Source organism: Callithrix jacchus, chromosome 15, assembly GCF_049354715.1.
Source record: "Callithrix jacchus isolate 240 chromosome 15, calJac240_pri, whole genome shotgun sequence".
Classification (NCBI taxonomy): Eukaryota; Metazoa; Chordata; class Mammalia; order Primates; family Cebidae; genus Callithrix; species Callithrix jacchus.
The window spans coordinates 11,530,249-11,554,796 of NC_133516.1; the positions used below are offsets into that span (position 1 = coordinate 11,530,249).

A 24,548-nucleotide genomic window follows, 5' to 3' on the forward strand; every position below is an offset into this window, starting at 1 on the left:
GAGTGACACATCTGTGCAAAAATGGAAGGGTGACATCATCACTTCCTCTGCCAGCTTTGTTTGCTGTTTTTGTTTTTGTTTTTTTTTTAAACAAAATCCATGTATTTGGGGCTGCAGCTGGCTGCCTCCAAAGAGAGATCAAACCAGCTGACTTCCTGCTCCTGCTCTTCTCTTTTACTCTGGACCCAGTCACCAGCTGAGTTTTTCAGGGCTTTAAAATTCCTTAGCTACTCATTTCATGTTTCCTTAACTATTCATTTTGTGATTCTCACTCATTTTCCAACAGATGCTTATTGGGCTCCTATTAAGTACAAAAGGCTGTCTTAGAGGATGTGTGGATACAGAGATGAAAAACAATGACCCTGTCCTCAGAGAGTTTATAGTCTAACTAAAGCAGGAGGTAGGGAAGGTGAGTCCACAATAACTAAGCTATAAAATAAGGTGATAACAGACATACAAACTGAGATAACAGAGTTTCGAGGAAGGAGAGAGGTCTTTTTTTTTTTTTTTTTTTTTTTGAGATGGAGTTTTGCTGTTGTTACCCAGACTGGAGTGCAATGGCACGATCTCGGCTCACCGCAACCTCTGCCTTCTAGGTTCAAGCAATTCTCCTGCCTCTGCCTCCTGAGTAGCTGGGACTACAGGCGCGCACCACGATGCCCAACTAATTTTTGTATTTTTAGTAGAGACGGGGTTTCACCTTGTTGACCAGGATGGTCTCGATCTCTTGACCTCGTGATCCACCCGCATCGGCCTCCCAAAGTGCTGGGATTATAGGCATGAGCCACCGCGCCCGGCCAGGAGAGAGGTCTTTTAGCTAGAACGGTCAGGAAAGCCTTCCTGGAGAAGGAAGTTTAAATCAGGTCTTAGGAATGGATATAAGTTTGATTTATAATATTGCAGGAATGTAGAAATATAGGTAGTAGGAAAGATATGTGCCTGGAGGAAGAGGTTTTTAGAAATAGAAAAGCACAAGATGGATTTGAGAGAAAATAATATTGTTTTGCTAAAATACAGAAATTGAATTGGGAAGCAGAAGCAGATAAGTCTATAAATTATTAGTTGGAGTAAAATTGTGTGGGACATTGAAAGCCAGTTATAACTTTGACTTACTTATCTCCAGATGGCCAGTGTTAACCTTCCCTTGACTCAAAGGCATTTAAATAATAGAGACACAAACTCGGGCTCTATCTTGGCAAGATACATGAGTTACACATGGAGAACTTTCCAGTGTGATCACAAGAATATAAATGGTTGTACTGCATGACCTCTGGGTCCCATTCTGTCCTAAGATCAAAGTTTAGAGCCTGTGAACTAAAAATGAACTATTTCTTTTGGAGTCCTGGGTGGCCGGAGCTATGTATGGGTCATGGGGGAAAGAGCTGTCCCCGTGCAGAGGTGCCAAGGGCATGGTTTGCTCAGAAGGCAGTCTCTTTGGAAGCTTAGAGACTGAGGGTGGCTTTTTGTACAACGAACAGTCCCTTCACATAGGCAGTTCTGCCTAGTGTTTTAAATACTGAGTAAGCTGGTCTCTGCTGATAGCACAAAGACAGGCAAACAGGGGTTGTGCACCTGTGCTGCATTAGGATCTGTCTCCTCACTGCTTAATGCACTGTATAGACAAAGATTCTTAAGAAATACCCAATGGTGGAACAATGAAGCCCCAGGCAGACTGTCAAAAGAGCTTGAGAAGGCTGACAAATATGCAAAATCTTTATCAGCTTTGCCTTCCCTAGACTACTTGGGCTGGCTGGTGCATTGAATACAAAACATGCACTTGGGCCAAAAGTCCTTCAATGGAAGAAGAGAAAAGGAGAGAGAGGTGTGTATTTCACAAAGAAGAACAGAGAGATAGGGATAAATATAATAAGTTAGACGAGGATGGGAAGAGGCTGAGAGTGTCATACAAAAAAACACATAGTTTGCTAAAGGCAGTCATTTCTCCATAAATCTAAAGGCAGCAGCTGGAACAGCTCTGCAATGAGGTTTGGTGCTTCCTGTGACAGAAATGTCAACTGAACTAATGTGTGGACAAAGGAGAGCGGCACAAACAAACCATCAGTGTTCTGAAGACTTCTTCCATTGTCATCAGGAGCTGAGGTTCAAATTCAGTGCAGCTTGGTGGATTTGATTAAATATCCCTTGAGTTCTTTTCCTAGTTCAGCCACTTGGCAAGCTATATTTAACTTAGGACTTTTTTCTCCTCAGCTGAACTAAATAACCTCTTGATATGGTTTGGCTCTGCGTTCCCACCCAAATCTCATCTGGAATCGTAATCCCCATGTGTCGAGGGAGAGACCTGGTGGGAGGTGATTGGATCATGGGGGGTTTCCCCATGCTGTTCTCATGATAGCGGGGGAGTTCTCATGAGAGCTGATGGTTTTGATTGTGGCACCTCCTTGCTCTTTTGCTCTGTCACTCTCTCCTGCCAACTTGTGAAGAAGGTGCCTGCTTCCCCTTGACCTTCTGCCATGATTGAAATTTCCTAAGGACCTCCAGTCATGCAGAACTGTGAGTCAATTAAACATCTTTTCTTTATAAATTACCCAGTCTCAGGTATTCTTTATAACGGGGTGAGAATGGACTAATATACCTGCGAAGCCCACCTACCTCTAATACTCCCCATTTCTTTCATTCAGTGAGTTTCACTAGCTGGGCTCAAAGTATGTTTAGGATGTGAAAAGTCAAGAGGTTTAGGAGACTTTAAATATTTCAAACGACTTTATATTAGAAATATGGGGGCAATGCAAAATCTTGATCACACCATTAAACTGTGATTGTTATTTTACGGCATTTTACTTGATTGTATCAGATCACGCACTTTTCTAAAGGTAAGAGAGGAGGCAGAGAACTGAAAATAGAAGGAGAGAAAGGAACTAGACTCAGAAACAATATCTTAACATATACCTAAATTTCAAAAACATAGATTTCAAATGAAAATATCTACAACCTAATTCTACTTGCAAAATGTTCTCAGCACCCTAGCCAGCTCTCAGATCATGGACTGTCATGCTCAGCCCTCCCCAGCCTCCGCGCTCTCGCACTCCCCCTTGTTCTTTCCTGCTCCTCTCCCTGAATGTTGCATGACATCAACGGCATCCTTAAGCATCTAGCCAAGAAATACCTTTTACTGCTTTTCCTCATGCTCAGTCACTCAGTCACCAGGTCCTACTGATTGGATCTTCTACATGTTCATGGAACCTCCTCTGCTTCCCATCCTGACGTCACTTCACTGAAGCCCTCAAAATCGCTCATTTGAATTACCATCACAGTCCCTACGTGAACTATGTCATCCAGGATGTGCATCTTGTACCACGGTCTCTTTCAGGTTCTGAGGACACTGTGGCGCATCAGAGAGAAATTGCTAGTGTCATGGAACTTATTCTGTAGTAGGGGAGCCAGAAAATAAACAAGTAAGATGATTATAAGTTGTCATGTTTTCTAGGAAGAAAATAAGCAGAGTGATGTGAGGAAGAGTCACTGAGCACAGAGGGCCCACAGAGACAGGTTGGTTCTAGAGCTCTGGAGGAAGGAGCTGATGCCTGAAGGAGGAGAAGCAAGCATCCAGCCTTGCCCAGAGCATGGCAGGAAGAGGGAAGGATTGTACACAGTGATGGAAGGACTGAAAGAACAATGAGGCTGGAGTGTAATGAGCAAAAGAGAGGGATCCAGGTGAGGATAAGTAGACCAATTAATGGAGAACCCTTTGGTTCTCAAATTGGAGCTGAGGACTTTTTAAAGTTACAACTAGCTGGGCGCAGTGCCTCATGCTTGTAATCCCAGCACTTTGGAAGGCCGAGGCAGGCGAATCACAAGGTCAAGAGATCGAGACCATCCTGGCCAACATGGTGAAACCCCGTCTCTACTAAAAATACAAAAATTAGCTGGGTGTGGTGGCACATGCCTGTAGTCCCAGCTACTCAGGAGGTTGAGGCAGGAGAATTGCTTGAACCCAGGAGGCAGAGATTGCGGTGAGTGGAGATCGCACCACTGCACTCCAGCCTGACGGAGCGACATTCCATCTCAAAAAAAAAAAAAATGAAATAAAGTTACAATCAATGGGTTCTAACTAGTAGGTTGTAGGCAGGGGAGTGACATAATCCAATTTATGTTTAAGAAATCACTCTGACTGATGTTTGGTCAAAAGGAAAGTAGGGAGAGCAGTTAGAAAGCTGCTGCAACAGTGCAGATGAAAGATCATGGTGGCTCGGGCTAAGGTAATGGTGGAGATGAAAAGTGGTTGCAGTCGGGATGTTTTAGACAGCCCAGATGTGATGGATTGGTGTGGGGCATGAAGAAAGAAGAGGAAGTCTAATGAAGAGTGGTTTGGGTAACTAAAGGGATGGATGATGGTGACACTTACTATGCTGGAAAATCCAAGAGAAAGAACAAGTTTTAGACAGCCAAATGAAGAGTGAGAAGGCTTTTAAATATAAGATGCAGTGGGTCAGAGGAGAGATCGGGGCTGGAGATATAAAATTAGAGTCATCACTCAACAGATCCCACTTAAAGCAGCACAACTAAGTGACATCACCTCTCATAGCAGCACAAGGGAGTACAGCAGAAAAAGAAGGAGAAAAGAAAGGGAGAGAAGAGAGGACCCAGGACTCAACCTTAAGGATTCCAGTATTTCAAGGTCAGGAAAATGGAGAGTCTGCAAAGGAGGCTCTAGTCTTCACCACTCTAATCCATCCTTCATATTGAGGCCAGAGTGATTCTCCAACACTCAGCTCTGATCATGACTCCTCCCTGCCTAAAGCACTTCGAGGTTCTCTACTGCCCTCTCAAGAAAGTCCAAACCCTTAGCATGGTACACAAACCCCTTCGTGATCTAGACCTAACTTAACTTTGCAAGTTCATCTTCCTTGAATTTTATCATAGCACTTCAACATTGCGTTATGATTATCTGAGTACATATCCGTTTGCGTTGTTAGATGTAACTTAAGAAACACTATGTCAGTATTACCTTTACATTTCCAGTGCTTGGGCATATAGCAAACAGTAACATTTGTAGAGAGGGAGGGAGGGAGCGAGGGAGGGAGGAAGGCAGAAAGGCAGGAAGGGAGGCAGGGAGGGAGGGAGGGAAGGAGGAAGGGACGGAGAGAATGAGGGAGGGAAGGAAGGGACTATTCTTCTTGTGAGAACCTTCACAAAACGAAGAAAGCATGACAATTAGCACCTGTGCCATCTTCTTCCCTGGCATTTTGGAGACTGAAATCCAGGATGAAATGAGAAGAGCTCCATCTAGAGGTAGAAAGATGCAGGAATGGACTGAAGCATCTGAAGCTTTTCTAGACACAAACCACTGACCAGGTAAAGCTGGAACTTACCTAAACCAAACCAAACTTTTGTAGAAGCCAATTAATAGTAACAACAGGCTGGGTATGGTGGCTCACACCTGTAATCCCAGCACTTTGGGAGGCCAAGGCGGGTGGATCACAAGGTCAAGAGATCAAGACCATCCTGGCAAACATGGTCCCAGCTACTTGGGAGGCTGAGGCAGGAGAATTGCTTGAAACCAGGAGGTGGAGGTTACAGTGAGCCAAGATGGTGCCACTGCACTCCAGCCTGGTGACAGAGTGAGACTCTGTCTCAGTAATAATAACAGAAGCAATATTTAGGAATCACTTCACAATAAAAGCTATTTTTTCAAATTCTCTATGGACGAATCAGAACCAAAAAACATTAAGTGATCTGATCACTGAACTTTATAACCTGCTTTCCTCTTTAACAGTAAAGCTCTGAGTATTTGTGACTTCATCCAACTGGACCTTATGACCTTACCAGGAGGTTCTAGCTGCTTCATATCATAGCGTTTCAGTGATAAAATGATGCTTCTGTGCTTGAGGAAATCAACTGCTTCCACTATGATGGCACATTTAGGAGAAACATTCATTAGAAAGGAAAGACGCTGAGTGCACTAACATTCCTGCAGTAATGGGTGACTGATGTCTCGGACAAAACAGCTTCACATCTATCTGAACTTCGTAACAAACTCACGTGAACAACAGCGTGAATCAACAACTCTGCTGATTCATTGTAAGTTGCCAACCAGAATTACTGTTATTGAGTGGTTTTCTTTTACAGTTTAACAAAGGGTGGTGAAAATGATGGGATATTGATTGCAATTTAAACACTGTGCCATGCCCATGTGAGATATCACTGCAGAAGATACTTTCATGTTCCTGTTTTTAGTTGGGTCCCACTGCTTCAGAAAACATACAGGTTTGGTTTAGCTATAGAACATCACATTCCATTCGCTTATGTACAAAAGACCATATATACTGTGTTCATGGTTCGGTTGAAACCACTAAATAGTGCATTAAATAAAAGAGTGGAACAGGAGTAAAAGACTGAATTCTTATCCCAGCCATGTGATCTCAGGCAGTCATATAATTGATTCAAACACTGGATTTCTGAAAGGTGAAATGGAGACAGTTTTTGCTGCATTCCTCTCTCTCAAGTTACTGTGACAAACAAATAAATATGAAGGCATTTCTTTACATTTTAAATAAAATTTTATTGAGGTATAAATTCACGGATCTTAAATGGAAATTCAGATTTTGTAATGAAATTCACAGAACTTGAGTGTACAGTTCAATGAGTCTTGGCAAATGCGTATACCCGTGTAACTCACACTCCAGTCAACATAAATATTACCATCAAAATCCCAGAAAATTACCACAGGCCTCTTCTCAGCCAATACTCCCACCCCTGGTTCAGATGCAACCATATCTCTGATTTTTTCAATGCGGATTAATTTTTTTTTGCTTCTTCTAGAAATTCAGCAGAAGAACAGAATATGTATTCTTGTGTCTGGCGTCCTTCACTCAACATGTCTGTGAGATTTATTCACATCATTACCTGTATCAGTAATTTGTACCTTTTGTTGTTGTAAATATCCCATTCTTTATCCATTCTGCATTTTATCACTGAAGTTTGATGAGTTCTGACAAACGTATACACTTTGTAACCATGACAAAGCAAGATAGTAGATTTCCATTACCCCTAGAAGTCTCTTGTTCCCATTTACCAGCAGTCCCTCCTCTCACCCATGATTCCAGGCACTACTGATCTCCTTTTTATCATGACAGTCTTGGCTTTTCTAGAATTTCACGCAAATTGAATCATACACTTTTGTGTCTGCTTTTACCCACCACAATACTTCTGAATTCACCCATGCTGTAATATGCTCATGTAATGAGCAGTATTCCAATGAATAAATATATCCATTATATTTATTAGTGTTTATCCATTAACTAGTTTGTGGGTACTTGGATTGTTTCCAGCTTGATGCTATTATAAACAAAACTGCTAAGAAAATTCAGGCATAAGTCATTCTGCAGACATACGTTTTCATTTCTGTTGGGTAAATCTGCAACAGAGGGACTGTTCAGTCATAAAGTAACTATATGAGAAACTGCCAAACTGTTTTCCAAAGAGGCTGTATCATATTTGCATTCCTCCTAGCAATGAATTAAAGTTCAAGCTGCTCCACATCATTGTCAACACTTGGTATCGCGAGTCTTTATAATTTTGGCCATTCCAGTGGGTATGTAATGACATCTCACTGCAGTTTTAATTTGTGTTTCACTAAAAGCTAATTAATGTTTAACCATCTTTTCATGTGTTTATTTGTCATTTGTGTATTTTCTTTGCTAAGCATCTGTTTAGATCATTTGCACTTTAAAAAATCATGTTAGGCCAGGTGTGGTGGCTCACACCTGTAATCCCAGCACTTTGGGAGGCCAAGGCAGGTGAATCACCAGGTCAGGAGTGCGAGACCAGCCTGGCCAACATGGTGAAACCCCTTCTCTATTAAAAATACAAAAAATTAGCTGAGCATGGTTGCAGGTGCTGGTAATCCCAGTGACTCAGGAGGCCGAGGCAGGAGAGCTGCTTGAACCTGGTAGGCAGAGGTTGCAGTGAGCTGAGACTGCACCACTGCACTCCAGCCTGGGCAACAGTGTGAGACTCCATCTCAAAAGAAATAACAAATTGTAAGAGTCCTTTTTATATGCTGCATACAAGTCTTTTATCAGATACATATTTTGCCAGTCTCCTTACCTGAGCTATAACTGCATTTTTACTTTCTTTTGCACTGTCTTTTGAGGAGCAAAAATTTTAATTTTAATAGTTTAATTCATCAGTACTTGGAGTTTGTGCTTTTTGTGTCATATCCATGAAATCTTTGCCTAATCCAGGGTCATAAAATTTTTCTCCAAAAGTTTATGCTAGAGTTTTACAATTTCAGCTCTACCTTTAGGTATATCATCTATTTTGTGGGTTTTTTTTATGAATAGTGTGACATAAGGGTTAAAGTTCATTTTTTACTACATGCTATCCAGTCGTTCCAATACTATTTGCTTAAAAGACTATCCCTTCTCCCATTGAATTGGGAGACTATCACAATCAATCACACATGTAGGAATCTATTTCTCAATTGTCTTGTCCATCTTTATTCCAGTATCATATCGTCTTGATTGCTATAGTTTTTAATATGTCTTGAAAACAAGTAGCATCAGCCCATTTGCATTTTCTTCTCTTTCAACGTTGTCTTGTCTGTTCTAAGAACTTTGAGTTTCCATATAGATGTAAGAATCATCTTGTTATTATGAGATTCTATAAAACAATCTAAGGACAACTGACATCTTAACAACATTGAGTCTTATGATTCATAAGCGTAGAGTTTTTCACGTAAAGGTCTTACATGTATTTTGGTAAACTTATTCCTTTTTTATTTTTTTAAAACAGGGTCTTGCTGTCTCACCTAGGCTGGAGTGTAGTGGCAATCTCAGCTCACTGCAACCTCTGCCTCTTGGGCTTAAGCAATCCTCCCACCTCACCCTCTCAAGTAGCTGGGATGACAAGCATGTGCCACCACACTCATCTAATTTTTGCAGTTTTTGTATTTTTTCACCATGTTGCTAAGGCTAGCAAACTTATTCCCATTTCACGTTGGTTAACACCATTGCAAATGATATTGTCTGCTATTTAAATTTCTAATTATTTGTTGCTGGTATATAGAAGCACAGTTGACTTTTGTGTATTGGCTTTATATTGCGCAATTTTTAAAAACTCATTAGTTCTATTCACTTTTTTGTAGATCCTTTAAGATTTTCTACATACAGGATCACAGTGACTATAAAGACCATTTTACTTCTTCCTTTCCATTATTTCCTTTTCTTATTTTACTGCAATGCCAAGAACCTCCAGTATAATGCTGAGTAGAAGGGGAGAGAACAGATATATTTGCTTTCTTTCCAATCTTAAGGAGAAAACATACAGTTTTCACTAATAAGTATAATGGTAGTTGTTGGTTCCTCAAAGATTCCATTCATTTAGCTTGAGAGGGTTCCACTGTATTCCAAGTTGGCTAAGAGTTTTTTATCATGAATGAGTTTTTTTTTTTCTAATGCTTTTTCTTCATCTATTGAGATGATCATTTAGTTTGTCTTATTGTCTATTAGTGTGGTGAATTACATTACTTGATTTTCAAAAGTCAAATTAATATTACATTCCTGAAATAAACCCCACTTTGTCACGAAGTTTATTATTTTTATGTATTGCTGGGTTTAATTTGTTCATATTTTGTCAACGATTTTTGCATCTATTATCATGAGACACTGATATGGTTTGGCTCTGTGTCCCCACTCGAACCTCATACTGAATTGTGATCCCCAGTGTGGAATGTAGGCCTCATGGGAGGTAACTGGATTATCGGAGTAGTTTCTAATGGTTTAGCACTATCACCCAAGGGCTGACTTGTGATAGCGTTCTCACGAGCACCTCCCCCTTCTCTTTCTCTCTCCCTTTCTCTCTCTCCCTCTCTCTCTCCCTCTCTCTCCCCCCCCCCACTCCTGCTGGCCATGTGAAATGTGCTTTCTTCCCCTTCATCTTCCACCATGACTGTAAGTTTCCTGAGGCCTCCCCAGACATGCCTCCTGTACAGCATGCAGAACTGGGAGCCAATTAAATCTCCTTTATTTATGAATTACTGGCCTCAGATAGCTCTTCATAGCAATGTGAGAATGGACCAATATAGGACACTGGTAACTCTCCAGTAATAATTGTTTCTGGTTTGGGTACGAGGAAAATGCTGGATTCATAAAATGTGTTAGAAAGTATCATTTCTCTTCTACTTTATAAAAATATGTGTAGAATCAGTATTATGTCTTCCTTAAAAATTTGATAGAATTCACCAGTGGTCATTTGGGTCTGAAGTTTGTTAGTAGGTTCTAAATTACAGATTTGAATACAGATTTGAATTTTTGTTGTTGTTGTTGTTTTTGAGACAGAGTCTCACTCTGTCACTCAGCTAGTGTGCAGTGGCGCCATCTCGGCTCACTGCTACCTCCTCCTCCCAGGTTCAAGAGATGCTCCTGCCTTAGCCTCCCAAGTAGCTGGGATTACAGACGCCCACCACCACATCCAGCTAATTTTTTTTTCTTTGTATTTTTATTAGAGACAGGGTTTCACCATGTTAGTGAGGCTGATCTCAAACTTCTGACCTCAAGTGATCTGTCTGCCTCAACCTCTCAAAGTGCTGGTATTACAGGCATGGGCCACCATACCAGCTAATTTTTTTTGTATTTTTAGTAGAGACAGGGTTTCACCATGTTGACCAGGCTGGTCTTGAACTCCTGGCCTCAGGTGATCTGTCTGCCTCAGCCTCCCAAAGTGCTGGGATTACAGGCATGAGCCACCACACCCAGCCACAATATTTTTTATTTTCTATTATGATCACTCAAAGCAACAATTTTTTTTCTAAGCACTATTTTAGCTGCATCTTAAAATGATTATTTTGGGGGGACAGGTTTTCAGTATGTTGCCCAGACTGAGCTCAAACTCCTGGGCCCAGTGGTCTTCCTGCCTCAGCCTCCTGACTAGCTAGGACTATAGACACCCGTCGCCATGCCCGGCCTGCATCTCACAGATTTTCACATGTGAATTTTCATTTTCATTCCATTCATAGTGTTTTTATACTTTCTTATTTCTTTTTGACCATGAGTTATTTAGCAACATGATAATTTCCAACTATTTGGGGATTTTCTGGACATATTTATGTTATTATTTCTGTTATTGACAAAGAACATTGTATGATTTCAACATTTTAAATGTATCGCAGCTAATTTTATGGCTTGGTATATGGTCTATCTTGGTGTATGTTCTATGTAGACATAAATAAAATGTGTATTATGCTCTTGCTGGATGGAATGTTCTATAAATATCAATGAGGTCATGCTGGTTGATAGTGTTGAGTCTTCTAATGCTCTATGGTGGTTTTCTATTTGAATCATCAGTTACTGGGGAGAAGAATAATGAGATTTCCAATTCTAAGTGTGTATTTGCCTATTTCTCCTTTCTGTTTTATCAAATATTGCTTCATGTACAACATTCTTTTGTCTTCTTGATGAATTCACCACTTTATCACTATAAAAATGTCCCTTTTTGTCTCTGCTAATAGTCCTGTTCAGAATCTATACTGACAATTATTAATATAGGCGTTCTAGCTTTCTTTTAATAAGTGTTTCTATAGTATGTCTTTTCCATCCTCATATTTTTAACCTATCAGTATCATTCAAGAAATCATATATATATATATTTCATATATGTATATGTGCACATATATATGGTTTCTTGAATATAGCATATAGTTGAGACTTGCTTTTTTTAATCCAATCTTACAATTTCTGGCTTTTAATTGTGTTCCTTAGTTAAATTTGCCATCTTACTGCAGTTTCTATTTGTCCCATCTATTCTTTGCTTCCTTTTTACTCTTTTCTAGCCTTAGAGTTAACTGAATAACTTTTATAATTCCATTTTATTTCCATCATTGGATTATTAAGTATCTCTCTGTTTTAAGCAGTTCCTCTGGGGTTTACAGTATCTATCTTTAGTTTTTTACAGTCCACCTTCACATAGTATCATTCCTCTTCCTCTGCAATAGAAGAAACACACAACACTGTACTCCCGGTCACTCCTTCTGTCCTCTTTATTATCGTTGTCATACATTTTACTCCTACATATTTTATAAACTTCATGATACATTGTTTTTATTTTTGCTTTAAACAGTCAGTAGTCTTTATAAGAAAGTTCCAAATGTGAGAAAAGGTGTCTTTTTTAGCCCCCATGTATTCCATCTTCAGCATGCTTCACTTCTTTTCATAGATCCAGATTTCCATTTCCTATCACTTTCCTTTTGCCTGAGGAATTTAAATAAAGATTTAGTTTAGTGCAGGTCTACTGGCAGTGGGTTCTTTCTGATTTTTAATCATCTGGAAAAAGGCTCTTCTGTTTTGTTTTAGGTAAGAACACTTAACATAAGATCTGCCCTCTTAACCAATTTTGAATTCACAATACAGTATTGTTAACGACAGACACAATGTTGGGAAGATCTTTCCAACTTAACCCTCTTGCATCACTGAAACTTTATGCTCACTGAAGAGCAACTCTCCACGTCCCCTCCCCCAGTCCTGGGCAACCACGATTCTACTCTCCGCTTCCATGTGTTTACTTTATACACCTTATATATGAATTATCAGGTAGTAGTTGTCTTTTGGTGACTATGCATCATATATCACTTAGCATATTTCTTTAAGGTCCATTAGCATTGTCACATATGGTAGAATGTTCTCTTTTTTACAGCTAAATAATATTCCATTATATGTATATAGCACATTTTCTTTATCTACTCATCTGTCAATGGACATTTAGGTTGTTTCCACAGTTGAGCTATTGAACATGAGAGTATTAATATATCCGAGACCCAGATTTCAATTCTTTTGGTAAATACCCAGAAGTAGGAATGCTGGATCATGTTATTTACAGATTAATTGTTTTGAGAAACCTCTATGCTGTTTTCATAGTGGCTGCACTATTTGACACTCCCAACAATAATGTACAAGGATCCCAGTGTCTCCACATCTTCACCAACACATCTTTTTATTTGTGATAATAGTTATCCTAACAAGGGTGAAGTAATATCTCATTGTGATCTGGATTTGCATTTTCCTGATTAGTGATGTTACACATCTTTTCATATACTTGTTTGTCATTTGTGTCTTTTGGAGAAATTTCTATTCCATTCCTCTACCTACTTTTTGTTAGTTGCTTTGTTCTTGAGTTAAAGGGGTTCCTTGTATTTTTGGATATTAACCCTTATCAGACATATTATTTGCAAATATGCTCTCCCATTCCACAGGCTGCCTTTCGCTGTAATTCTTTCCTTGCTGCACAGAGGCCTTTTACTTTGATGTAGCCCAAATTGCCTAGTTTTACTTTGCCTGCGCTTTTGGTGCTATATTCAAGAAATCATTGCCAGGACCAATGTCATAAAACTTTCACTCTGTGTTTTCTTCTATAGTTTCAGGTATTACGTTTAATTCTTTAATCTCTTTTTGAGTTGACTTCTGTGTACGGTGCGAGGGAGCAGCCCAATTTATTTTCTTGCATGGGAATGTCCAGTTTTCCCAACACCATTTTTTAAAGTGACTATTCTTTCTCCATTGTGTATTCTTGGCACCCTTATCAAAGATGAGTTCGGTTTTCTTGCTTGGGTTTCTTCCTGGGCTCTCTATTCTGTTCGATTTCATTAGTCCACATGTCTTTCTTTATGCCAATAGCATACTCTTCTAATTTTGAAACCAGGAAGTATGATGCCCCCCACTTTGTTTCTTTCTCAAGATTGTTTTGGCTATTCAGGGTACTCTGTAGCCCCAAGTGAATTTTGGGGTTGCTTTTTATATTTCTGTAAAAAAAAAAAAAAGAGAATAAAATGGTGGCTCACGCCTGTAATACCAGTACTTTGGGAGACCGAGGCAGGCAGATCACAAGGTCAGGAGTTCGAGAGCAGCCTGGCTAATACAGTGAAACCCCATCTCTACTAAAAATACAGAAAGATTAGCCGGGCATGTTGGTGCATGTCTGTAGTTCCAGCTACTCAGGAGGCTGTGGCGGGAGAATCACTTGAACCCAGGAGGTGCAGGTTGTGGTAAGCGGAGATCACGCCACACTACACTTCAGCCCAAGCAACAGAGTGAGACTCCATTTAAAAAAAAAATGCCACTTGTGTTTTAATAAGCATTGTATTTAATCTGTACATTGCTTTGGGTAGTGTGGACTTTTTTTTTTTTTTTTTGAGACGGAGTTTCACGCTTGTTTCCCAGGCTGGAGTGCAATGGCGCGATCTCGGCTCACCACAACCTCCGCCTCCTGGGTTCAGGCAGTTCTCCTGCCTCAGCCTCCTGCGTAGCTGGGATTACAGGCACGTGCCACCATGCCCAGCTAATTTTTTTTTTTGTATTTTTAGTAGAGATGGGGTTTCACCATGTTGACCAGGATGGTCTCCATATCTTGACCTCGTGATCCACCCGCCTTGGCCTCGCAACGTGCTGGGATTACAGGCTTGAGCCACCGCGCCCAGCCCTAGTGTGGACGTTTTAACAATATTAAGTCTTCTGATCCATGAACACATGAAGTCTTTCCATTTATTTGTATCTCCTTTAATTCCTTTCATCCGTGTTTTACAGTTTTCTGTGTATAATGATTTTACTTCTTTAGTTTTTTCCTGAGTATTTTATTCTCTTTAATATTTTTATAAATGAGTTGTTTTCTTAGCTTCTTTTTAGAAAAACTCACTTTTCTAAGATGCAACTGATTTTTGTTTGCTGATTTTGTATCCTGCAACTTCATTAAATTTAGTGTGTGTGTCTGTGTCTGTGTGTCTGTGTGTGTCTGTGTCTGTCTGTGTGTGTGTGTCTGTGTCTGTGTGTGTGTGTGTCTGTGTCTGTGTGTGTGTCTGTGTGTGTGTCTGTGTGTGTCTGTGTGTGTGTGTCTGTGTCTGTGTGTGTGTGTCTGTGTGTGTGTGTCTGTGTCTGTGTGTGTGTGTCTGTGTGTGTGTGTGTCTGTGTCTAGAATTCTGGCACATAGGTTATTGTCAGCTTTCAGGCCAGATATATGTTGCTTTTGACGGGTCTCTAAATGACCCACTGTCATGAGAGAATTCCATTCCAGCTCCTTCTAAATGCCTGTCTGCAAACTTCTCTTTGTGTTAACATCTTCCTTTCTTTGAAATAAAAACATCCATCATCAAGAGTCCTGGCAAAAAAGCTTGCTGTCAGCTTTCAGGCCTGGATATTTGTAGGTTTCGATGGGTCTCTAAAAGGACCACTGTGGAGAGATAATTCCCTCCTAGCTCTTTCTAAATCCCAGCCTGAAAATGTCTCTTGGCTCCCTTTGGATTCCCTTGCCCTGCACCCTAGTCTATAAACTGCCTCCAGTCAGGAAGCTGAGAAAATCACAGGGCTCATCTAGTTTGTTCCTCATCTTTCAGGGGATCAAGGTCCTATACTGCCTGTTGTCCAGTGTCTTCTAATTCTGTGATACAGGAGGGCAATTGCCAAAGCAGTTGATCTATTCTAGCTCTCTTATTTGTATGCTAATTCTCATTATAGCCCACTAAAATAGAAGCTTACAGTCATGGCAGAAAGCAAAGGGGAACCAGTGTGTCATATGGCAAGAGAAGAAGCAAGAGAGAAGCCAGGCTCTTTTAAACAACTAGCTCTCACATGAACCGACAGAGTGAGGACTCACTTATTACTGTGGGGTGGGCACCAAGCCATTCTTGAGGAATCCACTCCCCTGATGCAAACACCTCCCATCAGTCCCTGTCCAACACTGGGGATCGCATTTCAACAAGAAGTTTGGAAGGGACAAATATCCAAACCATATCACCTAGCGAATGTTAGAGCTGAGATTTGAATGCAAGAAGTCTGGCGCATGCTTTTAAGCACTCTACTGTATGGACTCTCAAGGAAGTATTAGAAATATAACAAAAATCTCTAAAGCATACTAAGTTATTTAAGATATTTAGGAGTAAGCTATAGCCATGGTCTCAAATTTAAGTAAGGGGATGAATGCAAAGCTCTGGGCTATAGACAGGAGTTATTTTCATGCCTACAGAATGGTTTGGGCTTTGACTCAATCAATGCGGATTAGGTGCAGGGCGAGGGCAGGTGTTCCATAAATACTAACAGACATCATTGCTAGGGGAGGCAGGAGGGTGAAACATGCTTCCAATACATAGAAGAATGCCCCTTGAACTAACCTTCACAACATCAGCATTCTAAAGAGTGATGTGTGCAATTTGCCCAGCAAGGCTGAGAGTCAGCAGTTTGCAGGACAGACCTGATTGTCTAGAGAGCAAATCAGAGAGGATACTTTGCAATTAGAAAAGCTGCTATGAAGGCAGGGAAGTCAGGGTTCTATAGGAAAAGAGATAACTGCTGATGACATAGAATGGCTACTGTCTCACAACTAAAAGTAACAGACCTGATGCCTGACTTAATTCTTCACATTGAGAAAACGGTCTCTTTTAATCGTCCTCTTAGAATTATTCCCTCTGGCAGTGAATGGGGTCATCACAGTTCATTGATTCTATGCACTTGCCTCAAAAACATCAGTCTTAGATGCGCCAGAAATGTCAAGAGTTCAGGGGGTAAATGCTATTTTACAATGTAAATGTTTATTACTATCCTTTTGAAAGTAATAACTAAGGAGGCTCCCTAAAGGGTGACTTATCCTTTCATGGCTATTGTCTTGGGTTTTTTTTTAAATTCAACTTCTTACAGGCTGAATTTCTCAGCTATATTAACACTTTACTGGGCATTTATTTGCTCAGTTGAAAATCCCTCAGCCTTCTGTATATATTTACACAATAGGCTTTGTAACACCTTGTCTTGTTTATCCGATACCTTGTAGGCAGACTGCTCTACTCCAAAATACGTGTCCCTGTAAACCTTTAGTTTTTTTGTTTGTTTGTTTTCTATGTAAATGCCTCTCTTAGCCAATCTGTCTTCCTTTTGTGTGATGATGTTTGGGGCTTCTTTCTATCCTTGGGTTGAAAAATGTACTTTCCATCCGTACCAGTTATTAACTTACTGTCTTTCAGCTCCAAGCCCACTTCCTTCATCCTGCTTTGTAATACTGCAGCTGAACTCTACAGGCCATACTTCTCCCTTGCCAGCTGGCTCCATGTTAGGCTTTGAGGAGCGTGGAGAGGACAATGCACAGCTGGAAGAGAGAGGACTTTTCCTTCTTCATCCAGTTTTCTGTTTTTCCATGCAGTGGCAGGCAGATCAGCACGCAGTTTCCCCGGTCAGGTTTTCCAGCTGTGGCAGGCTGCCCGTTGCATTTTAACAGCAGGTGCCCTTCAGCAAGTTTCCTTGGCACAAGGACTACAGGCAGCATGTTTCTCTAACAACCAGGAACTCTCCTCAGAGGTCTGAAACCAGCCTTGCAGGGACTTTTTCTGTGAGTTTCTAAGTTCCTTCCTTGTTCATTATTCCCTTAGTCTTAGGAGTAGTAGCCACTTTCTGCAGTTAACTGCTTCACTGCCCCTTAGTTTTTCTTCCCCTTTGCGTAGTCAACAGAACTTTATGTTGTCAACAATTCTTTTTTTTCTTTTTCCCCGAGATGGAGTCTAGCTTTCTTGCCCAGGCTGGAGTACAGTGGCATGATTTCAGCTAACTGCAACCTCCACCTCCTGGGTTCAAGCAATTCTCCTGACTTAGCCTCCCAAGTAGCTGAGATTATAGGCACCTGCCACAACACCCAGCTAAATTTTTGTATTTTTAGTAGAGATGGGGTTCCACTGTGTTGGCCAGCCTGGTTTCGAACTCCTGACCTTGTGATCCGCCCACCTCCAAAGTGCTGGGATTATAAGCGTGAACCACCACAATGGGCCAAGAATTCTTTCTATTAAATTCTCCCTGTTCAAATTTCTGCTGCGATTACTGTTCCTTGCTTGAACCCTGATACAACATCTAAGGACACTTTGGTCTTACTAGATTCTTATTTTTGAAACATGATGACAAGAATAAAGGAGTTGTGTGTGTGTGTGTGTGTGTGTGCACGTGCGTGCATGCATGCGTGCTTGCCATTTAAAAGCAGCAGAATAGCACAGTGGACAGTACAGGATACTAAAGCAAAATTGGCTTTATCGCTTCCTAGTTGTGTGCCCTGGGGTGAGGTGAGTTGCTTCAGTGCCTTCATCTGTAAAATGGAGATAGAGTTGCTAGAAAATACCCAGTTAAATGTGAATTTCAGATAAATCACAAATAATTTCTTAATATAAATACATACCAAATATTGTACAGGTATCCTTCCTGTATTTTTATTTGCTAAATCTGACAAGACTAGTATTATATCATAAAAGGTTAAATTAGGGCCGGGCATGGTGGCTTATGCCCGTAATCCCAACACTTCGGGAGGCTGAGGCAGTTGGATCACTTGAGGTCAGGAGTTCGAGACCAGCCTGGCCAACATGGTGAAACCCCATCTCTACTAAAAATATAAAAAATAGCTGGGCACAGTGGTGGGCGCCTGTAATCCCATTTACTCAGGAGGCTGAGACAGGAGAATCCCGTGAACCCAGGAGGCAGAAGTTACAGTGAGCCAAGATCGCACCATTGCACTCCAGCCTGGGTGCCTTTGTTTCTTTGCTGCAGTGTACCAGCACTGTATTTTTCAGGGACACTCTGCTATGAATTATAATGTTCCTGCATCATCTATCGATCCCTCTAACTGCATTTCCCACAGCTCCCCACCAATCCCCATCCTTCAAAGTAGCAAGGCCAGGCAGTCTTTTTGGGTAGGAGTGGTTACTGATCAAATTGAATATGCATCTGACCCAAGGTAGCTCAGTCATAGACTGGGCTTCAACCCATGAGGCAGCCCAATGAGAAAGATGTTGTCTGGTCAATGTAGTAGGATTCTATACTAAGCAGTCAACATTTAGGTTGGAGAATACAGAGGGAATGGATCAGCAAGTACCAAGGGAAAGAAGGGTAGATATGCAAATACGAGAACATTTGTCATATAAGATAGTTCCAAAAGGAGAGAAAGAGGGCAGGTATCTTAAAAACTGCTGAAATCCTTTTTTTTTCCCCACTCCAGATCATAACTTATGTAGTCCTACAATAAATGCCTTTCTCTACTCTTTGCAAATAAACACACACACACACACACACACACACACACACACACACACACAATTGAGCAAATAAGCATTCCTACTTCATCTAACAAATGTGTGCTGGGCACTATTAGAGAAGGTGGGGATACAGAGTTGAGAAGCACCACCTCTCTCCTGGAAGATCTTGGAGTTTAGACAGTGGGGAATGCAAGGAGGACTTATATATAAATAAGGGAAAATATAAATGTTCTTATGCTAGAAAAGTATGAAATGGGGGCAAATTTAACTCCTTTTCTAGCTCTGACTTCTAGGCATTGAACCTAACATGTGGTGTCATGTGAATATTCTGAGATTACAATTATGGAAAAGTAAAAGAAGCATGGAAAGCAAAAAACCTTCAGTAGTAGAAGGAAAAGCAAGATATTTTACAGCTTAGGGCCATGTGGGTGCAAACACCATATTTAAAAAAAAATGTAGATGTGTAATTTGATGTATGTGTGTATGTGCACATGCATACAAGCACACAAAAATAGATATTAAAGACAAAGTGCAATTTGGGAGGCCGAGACGGGTGGATCACGAGGTCAAGAGATCGAGACCATCCTGGTTAACATGGTGAAACCCCGTCTCTACTAAAAATACAAAAAATTAGCTGGGCATGGTGGCATGTGCCTGTAATCCCAGCTACTCAGGAGGCTGAGGCAGGAGAATTGCCTGAACCCAGGAGGCGGAGGTTGCATTGAGCCGAGATCGCACGATTGCACTCCAGCCTGGGTAACAAGAGAGAAACTCTGCCTCAAAAAAAAAAAAAAAAAAAAAAAAGACAAAGTGAAGCTAAATGGATCTGCCACATCTGCAATGTTTAAAAGACAACCAGAAAACACTCGTCTGCTGGGTCACATTCATGTTTTCTATGATTTCTAAGTATTGTGAATGGCTGAATTATTCTTAACCAAAGGTTTGGGGGGGTCACATGAAAAAGGACAAAGAAAGATGGGGAGAGATGACGCTGATGGTGTTAAGAAGCAGACACCAGGAAGTAAAAATGCAATAGAGGCCAAGAATCATACTTGGGAGACTCCGCTAGGAGACTACCTAGAAAGGGGTGAAGCTAGCAAACCTACTGCAAAGGTTTTGCCTATTCTTTGGCTCAGGATATGTCAATCTCAGTGCCAACAAATAAGCAGAAACTTAGCTGCGCCTGGGGCAGGCCGGAGAGCGCCGGGGAGAGGGGCGGCGCGGGCGGGGGCCCGGGAGTGGGAGCCCGCTCCAGTGGGAGAGGGTCCTGGACGAGGGCGCGGGCGCGGTGACCGGCGGGCAGCGCGTGTCTTTGCCGCTGGGAGCGCGCGGCTGGGCTCTCATCAGCACAATACGTGTGCTGGGCCGCTCCGGGTCCATGACAGCCAGCTTGCAGCCGAAGCGTTTATAGGCCACCTCCCCGATCGCGGGGTCGCCGGCCAGGGCCTTCCGGCTGCCCCTGAGCCGCGGGATGGGCTACTTCTCCGACTGCGTCTTCTTAAGGAACCGCGCCAGCGAGGTGGCGGGCGAGGCGCGGGGCGGTCAAACTCGGGGCGGAAGCCCAGGCCTCGGTGGACGCTGAAGACTGACAGGGCACGCTGGAGGTTGCGCTGGCGGGGCGTGAGGAAGCCCCAGAAAGGGTGGCCATAGGGCATGGCGGGCACTGGGGGCAGCTCTTCCTCATCCTCCTCTTGGTCTGCATCTCCCAAGGGCAGCGGAATGTCTAGAGAGTGGCAAGGGCACCTCCAGCTTCTCCTTCCCAAACAGCTTCACCTGGGGCCGCGGGAAGAGGCGGAACTTGCGGATGAGGGACAGCTTGGACCTGGCGGGCTCGTCCATGCCTTGCTGCTGGAAGAAGGCGGCGCTGCGCAGGCGGAAGGAGGTGCCCTGACGCTCCCCGCCCGCGTCCTCGGGCTCCTTCAGCTCCGCGATGTCATCCATGGGGTGGGCATACAGGTTGTGAAGCGACGGGATGGGCGGTGGTACCCAGGAGTACACAAGGGTCGAGGCCGACTCCTCCGGGTAAGAATAGGGCACCTCAGGGGGGTAGATGGCCTGGTCCCCACAGCCATAGACACCTTCTGCATAGGGGACGGTGTAGGGGACCCCGTAGGGATTAAAGTAGGATACCTCATAGCGAGTGTGGTCTGGGAGGTCATAGGGCAGGCAGGGCGCATAGGGATCCAGGTAGTAGCCATGTGGGTGCGCCTCGCCCTCGTACTCATCGTGGTAGCTGTAAGGAGACTAGCACCCCGATGGGGGCGCATACGGGGGTTCGTAATCGTCGTAGTCGTAGCTGTAGCCATAGGTGTGCCCCGGATCAAAGGGGCCACCGTCTGGGCGGTAGTAGTCGTAGGGGTCATCGGGCGGGTACCCACAGTAGTGGTCACTGTAGGGTGACCAGGCCGGGCTGTAGGGGCCGAGGCCCGCCACGTAGAGCTCCTGCTCCTCCTAGCGGTGGGGCGACTGCAGGTCATAGCAGTCACGGAGGCAGTCATAATACTCACCCAGGTCCTGGAAGCCCTGGAGCCCATACAGCGACTTGCGGGAGCCTGAGTGATGGAACGGAGCCTCGTCCTTGAAGGGCAGGAAGCCCAGGGGCTCGCCGACGCCTAGATGCTGCGGCTGCGGGGAACCTCCGGAGCGGGCCCCCGGGCCGCAGGATCTCGGCACCCGTCGGGAAGAACAGCTTGCGGGAGCCCACGCGGGAGCCCGAGCTCTGCAGCCAGGCATCCACCGAGGCCTGCTCGCTGCCCAACTCCTCGGCCTTCTTGATGAGGAACTTCTTGGTGAGCCAGTTGATGGCGGTGGAAGCCTTGCTGAGTGACCGGGCGCACAGCTGCAGGCCACGGTAGCCACAGCGGCCGGGGAAGCCGATCACCATGAAGGACGGCTTCTTGCCCTTAGTTGCCCGCTTCTTCTTGCCCATGTGCATCTGCGTCATGAGTTTCCACGTGGACTTGAGCACGGTGTGGGCCTTCTTGCACTTGCTCTTCTTGGGGCCGGTGTGGAGGCCCCGAAAAAGGCCGAGACTCTGCGGAACTTGTCTTTCTTGGAGATCTTGGGTGTGTGATTGCGAAGCCCATGAACAGCAGCGACGTCCCCTTCAGGCTCCGTGTGTGTTTCTCCCGCTCTGGCGCCTTCTTCCCTTTCTTGTCTTTCTTCTTATCTTCCTCCACCATGGTGGCTGCCTGCTGCCTGCTGGGCCTGGGGCCAGTGTCACCGGCTCAGGGACTTGGAGACCCAGAAACCTGCTCTGTCTCCTGCCTGCGGCTGGACACGCGGCCTCCTTAGGCTGGAAGCAGACTGGACTCGCCCCGGGTGGCGTGGGGAGGGCCGGGCCAGGACTCCGGGAGGGTGGATCCATAATTCATCTCCTCTAGAGCCGCCTTGGGTTTCACCCTAGGGCAGTGGCGGAAACTGTGTGGGTGTTGTTTACCAGGATGGGGAAGCCTGCCTGTGAGGCCTGTGCTGGGTGGGACATTCTGGCCTTGGAGTCGTCATGGGAACATCAGTGCTGGTCCTGGTCAGGCCCTCCCTGGACCACAGCTGGCTCAACCCCCTGAAGAGAGCCTTTGGGTCACTTCGGCTTCACAGACGAAGACATTGAGCCACAGAGATGGGATGCCACCTGTCCTAAATCACCAGCACACCTGCAACTGGGCCACAAGTGGGGCGTAGGGTGGGATGGTCAAAGCCCACCAAGTCATCTTGGAGAACCTTGGACCCTCTAGGTCCTGGGCAAGGGAGGAGGGGAATGGGCAGAGCAGGTGCTGGGCTTTGGTCAGTGTAGCGAGCTGCCTGGGTCTCGGGAGCTGAATAATACATGAGCAGGGGAACCGGGCTGCCAGCTCAGAAGGCACAGCAAGGAAGGCTGTTTCAGTGGAACTCCACTTCTGTGTGGGTGTGTGTGGGGGTGTTGGGCTGTTTCAGTGGAACTCCACTTCTGTGTGGGGGTGTGTGTGGGGGTGTTGGGGTGTTTCAGTGGAACTCCACTTCTGTGTGGGTGTGTGTGGGGGTGTTGGGCTGTTTCAGTGGAACTCCACTTCTGTGTGGGTGTGTGTGGGGGTGTTGGGGTGTTTCAGTGGAACTCCACTTCTGTGTGTGTGTGTGTGTGGGGGTGTTGGGCTGTTTCAGTGGAACTCCACTTCTGTGTGTGTGTGTGTGTGGGGGTGTTGGGGTGTTTCAGTGGAACTCCACTTCTGTGTGGGTGTGTGTGGGGGTGTTGGGGTGTTTCAGTGGAACTCCACTTCTGTGTGTGTGTGTGTGTGGGGGTGTTGGGGTGTTTCAGTGGAACTCCACTTCTGTGTGGGTGTGTGTGGGGGTGTTGGGGTGTTTCAGTGGAACTCCACTTCTGTGTGGGTGTGTGTGGGGGGGTGTCGGGGTGTTTCAGTGGAACTCCACTTCTGTGTGGGGGTGTGTGTGGGGGTGTTGGGGTGTTTCAGTGGAACTCCACTTCTGTGTGTGTGTGTGTGTGGGGGTGTTGGGGTGTTTCAGTGGAACTCCACTTCTGTGTGGGTGTGTGTGGGGGTGTTGGGGTGTTTCAGTGGAACTCCACTTCTGTGTGGGGGTGTGTGGGGGTGTTGGGCTGTTTCAGTGGAACTCCACTTCTGTGTGGGTGTGTGTGGGGGTGTTGGGGTGTTTCAGTGGAACTCCACTTCTGTGTGTGTGTGTGTGTGTGTGGGGGTGTTGGGGTGTTTCAGTGGAACTCCACTTCTGTGTGGGTGTGTGTGTGGGGGTGTCGGGGTGTTTCAGTGGAACTCCACTTCTGTGGGGGTGTGTGTGTGGGGGTGTTGGGGTGTTTCAGTGGAACTCCACTTCTGTGTGGGTGTGTGTGTGGGGGTGTCGGGGTGTTTCAGTGGAACTCCACTTCTGTGTGGGTGTGTGTGGGGGGGTGTCGGGGTGTTTCAGTGGAACTCCACTTCTGTGTGGGTGTGTGTGTGGGGGTGTTGGGCTGTTTCAGTGGAACTCCACTTCTGTGTGGGGGTGTGTGTGGGGGTGTCGGGGTGTTTCAGTGGAACTCCACTTCTGTGTGTGTGTGTGTGGGGGGGTGTCGGGCTGTTTCAGTGGAACTCCACTTCTGTGTGGGTGTGTGTGGGGGGGTGTCGGGCTGTTTCAGTGGAACTCCACTTCTGTGTGTGTGTGTGTGTGGGGGTGTTGGGGTGTTTCAGTGGAACTCCACTTCTGTGTGGGGGTGTGTGTGGGGGTGTTGGGGTGTTTCAGTGGAACTCCACTTCTGTGTGGGTGTGTGTGGGGGGGTGTCGGGGTGTTTCAGTGGAACTCCACTTCTGTGTGGGTGTGTGTGGGGGGGTGTCGGGGTGTTTCAGTGGAACTCCACTTCTGTGGGGGTGTGTGTGGGGGTGTCGGGGTGTTTCAGTGGAACTCCACTTCTGTGGGGGTGTGTGTGGGGGTGTTGGGCTGTTTCAGTGGAACTCCACTTCTGTGTGGGTGTGTGTGGGGGGGTGTCGGGGTGTTTCAGTGGAACTCCACTTCTGTGTGGGGGTGTGTGTGGGGGGGTGTCGGGCTGTTTCAGTGGAACTCCACTTCTGTGTGT

At 44.4% G+C, this 24,548-nt stretch overlaps 1 protein-coding gene and 1 pseudogene across 2 annotated transcripts in view; both read right to left on the bottom strand.

Annotated features, from left to right (window-relative positions):
• LOC144576556 (uncharacterized) overlaps positions 1-24,548 on the bottom strand; it is a 537,019-nt gene that overhangs the window by 111,170 nt on the left and 401,301 nt on the right. The window lies entirely within an intron of this gene.
• Positions 19,761-22,882, bottom strand: LOC118147839 (unconventional myosin-XV pseudogene; annotated as a pseudogene).